The sequence below is a fragment of the Marmota flaviventris genome, chromosome 16 (assembly GCF_047511675.1).
Source record: "Marmota flaviventris isolate mMarFla1 chromosome 16, mMarFla1.hap1, whole genome shotgun sequence".
Taxonomy (NCBI): domain Eukaryota; kingdom Metazoa; phylum Chordata; class Mammalia; order Rodentia; family Sciuridae; genus Marmota; species Marmota flaviventris.
In genome coordinates, this window is record NC_092513.1 from 27,682,932 (window position 1) to 27,695,005 (window position 12,074).

The window sequence follows — 12,074 nt, forward strand, 5'->3', positions numbered from 1 at the left end:
GAACGTCCCTCAAAACCTGCCCGGCTGCCCCGCAGCCCAACAGTTCCGTCCGCCTGAAGGTTCTCAAGCAAGGTCAGGGACTTCCACCTTTCCTCTCTCGTCCAAGAGGGATTTTTAAAGCTTGTTTAGTTCTCTGGGTCTTGTAGTTTATAGTGTCTCCGTGGTGTCTGTCTTGCTTTCTGCAGTCTAAGGCTTAATATAACAACTATTATTATTAATTATTGATAATAGATAAGTGAACGATGCTGAGCCCTTTAGTTTATTATTAATCGTGAGTCTTCAATCTACGTGTTTTTTTTTTTTTTTAAACTAGACATCGTGGCATGGATAGCACAAACTTTGTACCCTTCAGGAATTTAAATATAATGTTGGGAAGGGAAGACAAATGCCACAGGTAGATTTCACAAGCCACTCCACTTCTCTGGAGGTGTGTCTAGGAATAATTCAGACTGAATCCATGTTGCCATCTGTGAATGTTGGGGGAAAAGGGGTCAATAGAAGCTTCAGAAAGGAGTTGTGGCTTGAAGTGCACTTAGGAGGGCTGGGTAGCCATTAGCTAGGTGAACAGAAGAGGGACTTTCTGGTTGGAAGTGGAATAGGAGATAAGTGAGGTGAGGAACAGCATGACCAACGTGGATGGAGGGGAGGCTCACATTGGTGGGAAGTGCATGTCAATATGTGAAACCTCAGAGTCCTGCTTTTGAATGTGACCAGTAGCCTCGGTAAAGCCACAGAATGTGATCTCCCTTCCCTAATTTTAGGCCCCACCTAAGACCTAGAATAGAGACTGAGTAATGAAGTCTTAAGGGCTGCCTTTTCTACCTCCCTCAGAGCCACTGGAAAATGGCACATGGTCTGGGCATATACATGAGGTTCAAACCAGGAAACAGGAAGCTGTCTGGGGAAGCCACATAATAGGAGAGGACATTTGTCTTCTGTGGTGATCTTTCTGATTAAGAAAATTATGTCTAAACAAGGTTAATAGCTTAGTCAACACCAGTGAAGCAGGCTGAAGAAATGTCAGTTTCGATGGGTTCTTAGTTAATAATCAGAGCAGGGCTAGAAGGGAAAGATACAATATAATAATCCAAGCAGAAGAGAAAGCATTCCCAGGGAGGGCTGATTTTTATGAAAAAATACTTCATTTATTAATATTTTATTTATTATAATAGACTTTTCTTTCTGAAAAGGTAATGAAACCTATAATATTGCTTCAAAGGAGAACTGTGAAGTCATTTTAAAATTCAGGACACAGAAAGCATTAATGAAGACCTGCTGGGGGAAGGGAGTAGGAGTAGGCATCTTCTCACATCTGGTATGAAATTGATGGCTTTCTTCTCATTTGTATTGGAAACTCTGGATGAAAGATGGAGAAGATCAGGAAGACCACTGAGGGCTTTGGCCTTCTCCTCCCAATTCTCCTCTCTAAATGTTATATTAATTTCTCTTCTTTTCATCACTTTGTAGATTCTTTGGGCTACTAAATTATTCCTTTAAAATGAAATAGGCCTTACTGGAAAGAGGAAGAATGATAGGAGGGCAATGAAGAGAGATCAGAAGGATTCCAAGGATTGGGGCATTGTTTTTTTTTTTTTTTTTGTACTGGGAATTGAATCCCAGGGCACTTTACCATTGAGCTACATCCCTCAATTTTTAAAACGTTTGAGACAGGGTCTCCCTAAGTTGCTGAGGCTGGCCATGAACTTGTAATCCTCCTGTTTCAGCCTCCTGAGTTGCTGGCATTACAGGTGTGAATCACCACACCCTAGCTGGTTTGGGGCATCTTGAGGGAGGGAGCCTGAGGTGATCTTCAGGAAGACCCCTGGGTGTGGGAGGACCTTGAAGGGGCATCAACAAGGAGCTTGGAGCACACTAGTCACAAATTTTGTATAATGTGCAGTCAGTGATAATTATACAGAAAACATTGTGTAGTGCCAGATATCATGAGGGGACTGTTTCAGAACTGGTGAGGGTGTTCTAGCTTTCTTTTGAGACCTAACAAGCTACCAAAACTTAGAGACTTAGTTAAAATTTTTTTGAGCACTCTCTTAGCATGGTGGGAGAAAGTACAGACTCTGGAGTCAGAATGGTATCATATCTTCCCACCTAAATGGCCTTGCAATTGCCACTTAGCCTCTCTAAGTGTCAGTTTTCACATCTGTAGAATAGGAAAACTTCCTTATGGGATTTTATGAGGTTTAAGTGACATCATATATCTAAGTGCTCATTAAACCATGTTGGTGCTAGTGTTGTTTTTATTTCTATGGGAACAATATCTCCACGTGTTGGTGCACAAAGCTGTAGCAGGTGTAGTTCCTGTTCTCAAGCATCCTAGTGAGACAAATCTACAATACCGATGGGTACTATAACAATGCACAGTAGCTGTGGCAGGTGCTGGCTTAGTATAGGAGTTTACTGGATGGGAAAGGACATGATCCCAGACTTTATATTAGGTGAATGTGATAAAGGAATAGAAGAACATTCCAGGCTGCAGGGAAAGCAGAGGAGATGAGGAGATAGAACTTAAGGGATACAGTAGGGGTATCAAATAAGGTCCTTGTTGGGAAGGGAGGTTAGTTGAGCCTGGAGAACAAGTTGGATGGACTACAAGTTTTGAAATTCCATCCCAAGCCCTTTATCCTGTTTGCCAGTTTCTTTTTATACTTTTCTACTGAAATATTTTAAAAAGAGCTGGATGGAGTCCAAAGTGACCGCTGCAAGTAAGACATTTAATTGAAATGTCATATTTCACCTCAGAAATTCACAATTTAAAAATTTTGCCCATTGATGTCTCCATGTTTATTTATTATTTATTTTATTTTATTTTTTAATATATTTTTTAGTTGTAGTTGAACACAATACCTTTATTTTATTTACTTATTTTTATGTGGTGTTGAGGATCGAACCCAGTGCCTCACACGAGTGAGGCAAGCACTCTACCGCTGAGCCACAACCCCAGCCCTCTATTATTATGTTTTAAATATTTATTTTTTAGTTGTAGTTAGACACAATACCTTTATTTATTTATTTTTATGTGGTGCTGAGGATCAAACCCAGGACCTCGCACATGCTAGGCGAGCGCTCTACCACTGCGCCACAGCCCCAATCCTGCTTCCCATCCATGTTCTTGAGCATCCTCTCCTCCCTTCCCAACAATCCTGTGAGATCCTACAAATCCTTCTGATGAGTTTCCATATGGCCTAAGGTAACCATTGTCCATTTCTATAGCTTATTATAAAAACATCTCTAGCAAATGCAATTAGTAAAAATGTGCAGATTATACAGTACTAGCCTGATTTTTTAACACTTTAAATTAATCAAATAAATGGCTTAAGGACTTATTAAAATTAAGGGTAAGTCTATAGTCTTAGTTATGCTGGGATTTAGTTTATTTTTATATGTGCTTTACCACTGAGCCATAACCCCAACCCTCCATGTTTATTTTTAATGTAATCTTTTAAATTACTTACCACTGAGTAAAAGAGAAGGATCTGGGGTGATGTCCTTCAGATTCTTTTCCTCCAGGATCATTATCACACACCATGGTAAGGACCCTGATCTTGGTGAAAGATGTGTGGCCATGTGGGGTTTGAGTGAGCCTAGACTGGAGTGAAAGCAAGTCAAGCTGGGCATGATGCCACACAACTGTTATCTCAGTGACTTGAGTGGCTGAGGCAGGAGGATTACAAGTTCAAGGTCATCCTGGGAAACAGAACTTGTTTCAAAAAAAAAAAAAAAAAGGCTGAGGTATAGCTCAGTGGTAGAAAGACCCAAGGTTCAAACCCCAGCACCAAGAAGAAGAAAAACATCCGTCAAATGTGGGTGGTGGGCATGGAGACTGATAGCGGTTACTGTAGGAACCTGGGCCAAAGGGATCACCAGAAATGATGAGGAAGTGATATAGAGAAGATACCTCAGTGTCTGTAGGTCTGTGTTTAAATCCAGATGCTGTCACTTTGTGGATATGTGACCTGGTGAAAGTGTGACCTTTCTTGCCTTCAGACCTTTCTCAACTTGTAGGATGAAACTTTATCACAGCACCTGCTTGGGAGTTGGTAGGTAGGATTTATTGGTTGGAAGGCTAGGAGTCTGCCTTCCTGATTCTCTTTTCCTTCTTTCTCTCCATGCTCCATGTCTTACACCTCCAGTGTGATGGGATGAAAGCAGTAATACAGGGAAGGAAGCAATGGCTGTGCCTCCTCTTCCAACCCCTACTGTTAGTATTCCCTGTGTTCCTAACTCATTTAGTCTCAGTTCAGTTTTCACATCTATAGAGTGGGTACCACAGGATCTGAAGGAGGGAAAGACTTCAAGGAGGAGTGGAAATAGGGGTAACTGCACCCAGAGGTTGTCCATGAGATTCCACAAGATCCCCAAAGACCTTTGGAGGCAGAATTTACTGTGGTAGGAAAAATTCCTCATGAGTATTCTGATGAGATCATGTGTGAGTACTCAGTAATATCTAAGTCATTTAAATTATTCAAAATATCTTGCATTTTAAAATGGCCACACTCCCATCTCCCATTCAGCTCTGGTTACTGTCCTCTTTTGAACTCTTTACAGATTAGCTTCACCAGGGACTTTCTGACTCACTGTCTCTACTTTTTAACCTCTCATTTTCTTTTTTTTTTATTAGTTGTTCAAAACATTACAAAGCTCATGACATATCATCTTTCATGCATTTGATTCAAGTGGGTTATGAACTCCCATTTTTACCCCAAATACAAGTTGCAGAATCACATTGGTTACACATCCACATTTTTACATAATGCCATATTAGTGACTGTTTTATTCTGCTACCTTTCCTATCCCCTACTATCCCCCCTCCCCTTCCCTCTCATCTTCCCTCTCTACCCCATCTGCTGTTATTCAATTCTCTCCCTTGTTTTTTTCCCCTTTCTCCTTACAAACTCTTATATGTATTTTTGTGTAACAATGAGGATCTCCTTCCATTTCCATATGATCCTCATTGTTACACAAAATTACATATAACCTCTCATTTTCTTTTAAATTCAAGACTGACTTTTTCTCCTACCACAGTAAATTCTGCCTCCAAAGGTCTTTGGGGATCTTGTGGAATCTCATGGACAACCTTTGGGGTGCAGTTACCCCTATCTCCACTCCCTCCTTGAAGTCTTTCCTTCCTTCGGATCCTGAAGTACCCACTGTTCTGGCTTTCCTCCTGCCACTTTGGCCACTCTTTATTAACCTTCCTATGCCCTTTTTCTTCTGCTGCAGTTAAAGACGATTTTCTCCGAGGTCCCGTGATCATCTTCTTTACACTTCTCACTTTTCTCCTAGAATCGTTTTATTGACTCTTGGTTTGAACTGCCATCTGCAACAAAAATCATTCTCCTGAGTCTTACATCATTATAGTCAACTGCCTTGTGAGAGCCTCTACTTGGATCCCCTTGTCCCAAATCTTGCAACTTGCTTCTTTTCTGTTTCAAGTTTTAGAAAATGTCACTACCATTCATTATCTTTCCCTATTCCTTTTATCTTATTGTCCATGTGAAAGCAATCACTAACTCCTAATTTCATCACCCAAAGTGCTCTATAATCTCTTGTTTTATCCACTATAGTGTTATTCTCTTGGATCAGATTTCCATCATCTCATTTGGGCTAATACCTTGGCTTTTTACTAGTGTCTCTAGTTGAAGAACTACTCACTCTCTCTATATTGCTGGAGTTGCTCCCCTACCTGGAACTTTCCAGTGGCTCTCTATTGTCCCTAAGACAAAGACCACACTCCTGTACACGTTTACAATGTAAGGTGCTCATGCTGTGGCCTTGCTTACCTTCCTAGCCATACCCCTCACTACTCCTTCAAGGCTCCAAACACACTGAACACCTTGCAGTTAATTGTACAGCTTACATGCAGATCTTGGTGCGCATTGGTTCTTTCAATGGTATCTTGCAACTCTTCTAACTCTTTTGTGAGGAAAATATACTAAGCCTCAGGCTCAGTTTCTCTTATGTTCCTTTGATAGTTCTTTCATGAACCTGTGCTCTTGCGCATCTTGTAAAAACCTCTGTGTTCTTAGTCTGTCAAACTTGGGACCTCATTAAGATTACTTTAATCTTAATGAGCTATGAGAATGTAGACACTCAAGAGGTAAAAATTTTGTCATTTTCTATTTATTTGCTGTTTGTTTCAATTTGAGTACTACTCAGAATATTAGGTAGATTGCTTCCATTTGCTTTTATTTGTCTTCAGTGAATCTTCAATGAACCAACATGTTCTGGGCCCAAGAGCAGGCATAGATTGCTTGGTGATAAAGATGTAGAGAAGATTTCTCAATATCTTTTTTGCCAGTTCCTGAGGATGATTATTCTACCAAATAGAAATAGGAGGCTCTGATTCCCTTTCCATGTATTTTCATTATCTCTGTCAGAAATTGGGTTCATAATGACATAGAATCAAACTTTTCCCTCTGAAGTGTAGTCTGAGAGCTCAGAAAATGATATTCTTTTTAAAAGTACCATTTCTCCCTCTCTCTTCCCTCCCTCCCTCTCTTTCTTTCTTTCCCTTCCCCTCCCCTCCCCACCTCTCCCTCCCTCCCTCCCTTTCTTTCTTTCTCTCTCTCTCTCCCTCCTTCCTTCCTTCCTTCCTTCCTCTCTCTCTCTTCCTCCCTCCCTCCCCCTTCCTTCCTTCCTTCCTTCCCTGGGATTGAACCCAAAGGCGCTTACCCACTGAACCATATCCCCAGGCTTTTTAATTTTTTATTTCAAAATAGGGTCTTGCTAAGCTGCTTAGGGCCTCACTAAATTGCTGAGGCTGGCTTTGAATTTGTGATCCTCCTCCCTTAGCCTCCAGAGTTGCTGGGGTTACAATCATCAGCCACTGTGCCCAGCTAATACCATTTCTAATGTTATTACCTCTTCTGTATCATTAAAAGAACACAACTTCCCACCCTTGAAGCACTTGAATTAGCAATGCTTTTTTTGGAGAAAGGATGCCTCCTTAGTTTCTATGGCTCCCCCAGCTCTCATTTTATCCCTGGATATGTTGTGTTTCCTGAATTATTGCAGGACTTACTCATGCCACATTAGTGTGGATTTGTTTGTAGTTTCTAAGATATTGGACTGTTAGAGTTTTAATGGAGCTCCATTAGTCTATTAAATTCCCACACCCGTTGGGCATGAGAAAAAATGCACTTAAAAATGAAAAACAATCTCTCAGACCGCATTACAAGATCAGAATCTTGGAGTGGGCCCAGGAACCTACATGTTAAACTTCATTTCCCCAGTGATTCAGGTAATTATCTCACTACTGGACTAGGAAACCTATCTAAGTCTCAGGCTTACAAGGAGAGAATGAAAGTTCAGGTAATTTACATGCTTTGTCCAAGGTCATATGAACTTGTTGCAAGTCCAGAATTGGCACCAGAGATTTCTGACTACATTCTCATTCTTCCACAGACAGGTGGAAGACAAAGGTTCCTCTGGGACCTTTGTCTTTACACTAAGATCTTTGTAACATAGACTCCAGATTACTTTAGTCATTATCACTAAGTGGCCCTGCTTAACTGATCTTATGCCTGTGTCTGATCGGACCCAGTGAATAGATCCAAGCTGTCTTCATTACAGAGCATGGCATATTACAGCCTTTCAATAAATATTTGTTGAGTGAAGTCAATGAAGCAAGAAAGAATCTCAGGTGGTTTTGAATTAATGATCCAAGATGACATTATTCTTTTCCTAAGGTGGCAATACTCCAAGCAGGAATTGGGGAACCACCCATTCCTTGGCAAGGGAGGATGAATGATATTTTTCTGGATGTTAATCATGGGAAAGTTGGCAAGGGGGAAAGGCAAATGTAATTTTAAAAATCACATACAATTTAATTGCTGTGTTAAAGATTGATAGTTGTCCTCAATTTTTTTTCCTTGTGTGGGTGTGTATGTGGTACTTGGGATTGAACCTAGGGGTGCTCTACCACTGAACTACATCCTAGGCTCCCCTTTTAAAAATTTTTATTTTGAGACATGGTCTTGCTGAGTTGCCAAGTCTGGCTTTGAACTTGTGATCCTCCTGCCTCAGCCTCATAAGTAGCTGGGACTACAGGCATGGCCACTGTGCTTGATTGACTTCTAATTTTTAACTGAGCACATGGCTGCTAATAATAAGGACTACATTTTCCAGTCTCTCTTGGATCTAAGTTTGGGTGACTAGAATCTAAGTGGAACATGCAACAGCTTCAGAAGCTTTCCTTAAAAGATGTGCCTCTTGCCCCTTTCTTCTGCATGCTTACCTGCATCTTGGATCACAGGTGTGATGGATGAATTGAGAACTGAGTTCTAAACCTTGACATGATTCATAATTTGGGATTGGATAATTTTTTCTGGTACTGTGGATAAGAGCTTGGATAATGCTTTGTCGTCACAGAATATATAGGACACTTAGCAGCATCCCTGGCCTCTACTCTTTAGATGCTGGTGACACCTGCTTCCCCAGTGGTGATAATCAGAAATATCTTCAGACACTATCAGTTGTCCTGTGGGAGGCAAAATCACCCAGATGGACAGCTATAGATCAGGAGGTGCCTTGGAATTGGTAGAAGGAGGCTGAGTCCCTGGGCTGGTAGAGCACAACCGTCATATCAGTCTCGGGCGGCCTACCTCTGTACTCCCACATGGAAGAGAAAAATATTTCTCTGGTTCAAGCCACTGTTGAGTTTATGTTACTTGCAGTCATACATAATCTAATAAATCCAATTGCTATTTTTCTTTAGCATCTATTGAAAATGAATCTCAATAAATTTATTTGATTGGGAGGCTATACAAACAGAATGAGAAAATATTGTAGGGGGCCATGAGTTTAAAGATGTTTAACTCAAATGTTAAGCATTAGTTGATTTGTTGGGACTCTTAGTTAAAAGGGCCAGTTATGCTTTCTACATTAGCTTAAGCAGAAAAGATGAGGATACTCACAATCAAAGAAAAACCTGCAGGAATCAAGGAATCTCTGAGGAGTTTAGGGACAGGAACCAGAGACCTGAGGCTTCTAGAACACCACCTCCCACCACCACTCTGTTTCTTTTAACCCATTGCCTCACTCTCTCCTACTCCAGATGACTTTCTTTCACACAGTAGGGAGTGTGGCCATTGACAGCCTTAGTCTCACAGTCCCAACAGCCAGACCACCATCAGCTCCAGCTCCAGGACTGAGATCAGCATATACCCATCTTGATAAATCACTGTGCTTAAGGTGAAGCGCGGTGATTGTCCCACACTAGCTCATAGGGCCCCCCCTCTGTAGTCAGAAGTGACCAGAAGTGTCAGGGGTGTCAGGGGTGGGCACAGACTTGCCAAAGATAATAGCTACTTTGCCTCCTATGTCACACATTTCCTAACTCTCATATACACAATCTCAAAAATCTCAAACGTGTCCCCACTTAAAGTAATAGTGCATTGTTCACACCTCCTTCCCTTGGGAGAGAACCAAGGTCTACTGAACACCATGTACCCTTCTCTCTCAGACCTGGGTGTGCTTCCCTTGCCTTGCAGAGGCACGTGTAACCATGTGTAACCACAATGGGGGAGAAACAACAATAAAAACTCTCATTTAAAAAAGCAGGAAGTGTGCAGGAGAGGACAGGCACTGGCCCAGAGGACACCATATACTGCCTGTCAGGAATAGTGAGCAATCAGTCAGATGTGTTTGTCAGCTCATTGTCTGGCCATGAGTGAGTCCTCTGTCAGCCAGTGTTTCTTCCCTGCTTATGGGGATCTCCCATCCAGGGGTCAGCTGGGCCGCCCCTGAGGAGCAGCAGGGAGGATTTTGCTGCCAGGTTTGTCTACTTAGAGTCCCCCTGCTCCCTGGCATGGGCTTTGGGGACTGGGGTTTGCCTTGGGAATGATAATCACAAGGTCCTGCTTGCTCAGCCTAGGGTTTCTCTAGCTTCATTAAATCCTCGATGGTGGCATTTGGGGGGCTCTACTGGTGGGTAAATTGTGATATTGAATTTGGGTCCTGGCCTTGTAGTTGTGTTTCTTAATTCATTTCCCTAGATCTCAGCTTCATAGCTTTACTGGCTTTTGCCTTACCTCCAGGGATAGAGGGAACTTATTTCCCACCAAGCCCCCTGGCATTTGGGTGGCGAGAGCAGGAGCACTGAACAAAGTCCAGCCAATCCTAGCTTTTCTTCCCATCTGGCTCTGTCCTACTCAGTGGGGCCCCATGAAAGCATGTGGGAAACTCAGTGGGTACCCACTCTCACTCCAGCCTCCGTCACTTGTCACTTGGAAGCACCTTAGGCTAAGAGATATGTAACTCAGAAAAAAGACTTAGAAAGTTGCCCTCATGGGCTCAGGCAGCAGGCTCTGGGATATCTGGACAGAACATTCTGTGACTGTGAGTATTTGGAGCACGGTCTAGAAGGGGTCTCAGTCTCCTGGTGGCTCCCCTTTCCCTTGGCTCTGTGGGCTCCTTATTTATAGGAAAAGGCCAGAGGAAGGTCAGATTGGGAAAGCCTAGGGGGTCGGGACAGGGCTGTTCCTATTCAGGTCTATGTCAGTATTGCTTTTGTCCCTAAACTGCTCCCAAGTGAATGACACTTAATCATAAGCTGGAGCTGCCAATCCTTTTTTTTCTTTTTAAGTATTGGCAAGGAATGAATTTATAAAAGAAGGTGTTTGAGAAGGCCCTGAGGAATTAGATTTCCCTGTTTCTCTTAATCCTCCCAGGTAGCCGATTCCTAGTCAGAACATTAGTTTTAGTACAGCTAAGGAGGAGATACCCAGCAGGTTCTGGGCTTTTTGGGGTTTGGGGGGCTGGGCAGGAGGCAGGATGAGCCAGGTTAAGGGAGCATGAAAAGAAGCTGAAAACTATTGTTAAAAGTGGCAGTAGTAAAAATCCCTCTTACCTCACCTACTTCCCAGTCTTCTCTAGTTTACCCTATTGACAGAAGCCAACAGGCAAAGGAAAACTGTGGGTTGTAGAATCCCAGCCCCAACTGTTACACAAAAGAGTATGAGAGGGCGAGTTTGGAGCTGAGATCTAGTAAATAGCTTACTAACCTGCATGGGTAGGGAGCACTATCGTTCAACCTCCAGTGGAGTCTTGGAACATTGGCTAAAAAGAGAAAGAGACACCTCAGCATGCCCATATATCCTGCTTTAGTGTAAGAAGGAAAAAAGTAGTCAGAATTCTCTAATATCATGACTTTTTTCTACCAAGCCTCCCCTAAATCTTTAGCTATTAGGACACATGGTTTGTGTCACAGTATGTACAATATCAGTTCATAGTTTAGCCATGTGGCAAGGACTGTCAGATTCCTGCTTTTTTTCGAGTCAGCCTGTTCCATCTTCTAGAGTGGAATGAATGTCTCTTGCAATATTTTTGTATCAATTTGGGTTCTTGGTTGCCATAATAGAAACAGATTCTTATGAAATGAACTGAGTTTATTGGAAAGACATGGGGACAGTTCATGACATCAAAGTAATAGTAACCTGTCTTGAAAGCGAGAGAAACCAGGATGGCTTTGGGTATCTCCTGACCTTTAATTGTTGTCAGACCCAGCTCCAACTTCCTTCTAGCCTGGGATGTCTACTTAGATCTCAAATTCCTGTGGGGGAGAATCTGATTGGTTCCATGTGAGCCAGGTGGCTGTGCGTTGGGTCAAGGCCTGTGCTTTGGGATTGTTCTATAATAGACCAGGTCTGAGTCACTTGACTCCGCTGTGTCTGAGAGTTGGGTATAGAGACTGGTGGTCCCAAGGGAACCCTGTGGAGAGGAAGGAAAAGGGAGGTACTGTTACCAGCAGAAGGTGGGAAGAATGCTGGGAAGAAAAAAACCAATGACCATCTGAGCAGCCAAACTGGAATTTCAAGATTATGTGAAGTGGAAGTAACTACATTGTAAATGGCAAGGAGGAGGAAAGCTGCTTCTTCACCCACCAGGATTCCTGGCCCCACAAACTGCCCTGCAGACATAGGCCCACACTTTATTGGACTTTTGATCTCTTTCCCCTCACTAGCTTCTCCCTTCACTGTGTCGGGTGATCAGCCAGGGTGAGAGTTATGTCTTACACTGCTCATTGTCCTTGGTTTCCTTCTGTGTGTCCACCCTCC

The 12,074-nt window shown here is 42.5% G+C and overlaps 1 long non-coding RNA gene across 1 annotated transcript in view; it reads left to right on the forward strand.

The window, feature by feature from the left end:
* Positions 1 to 12,074, forward strand: part of LOC114092977 (uncharacterized) — a 20,475-nt gene continuing 8,401 nt past the window's right edge. Inside the window, exon 1 of the long non-coding RNA XR_003582835.2 lies at positions 1 to 72. This is a non-coding gene — a long non-coding RNA (uncharacterized lncRNA). The remainder of the gene's footprint in view (positions 73 to 12,074) is intronic.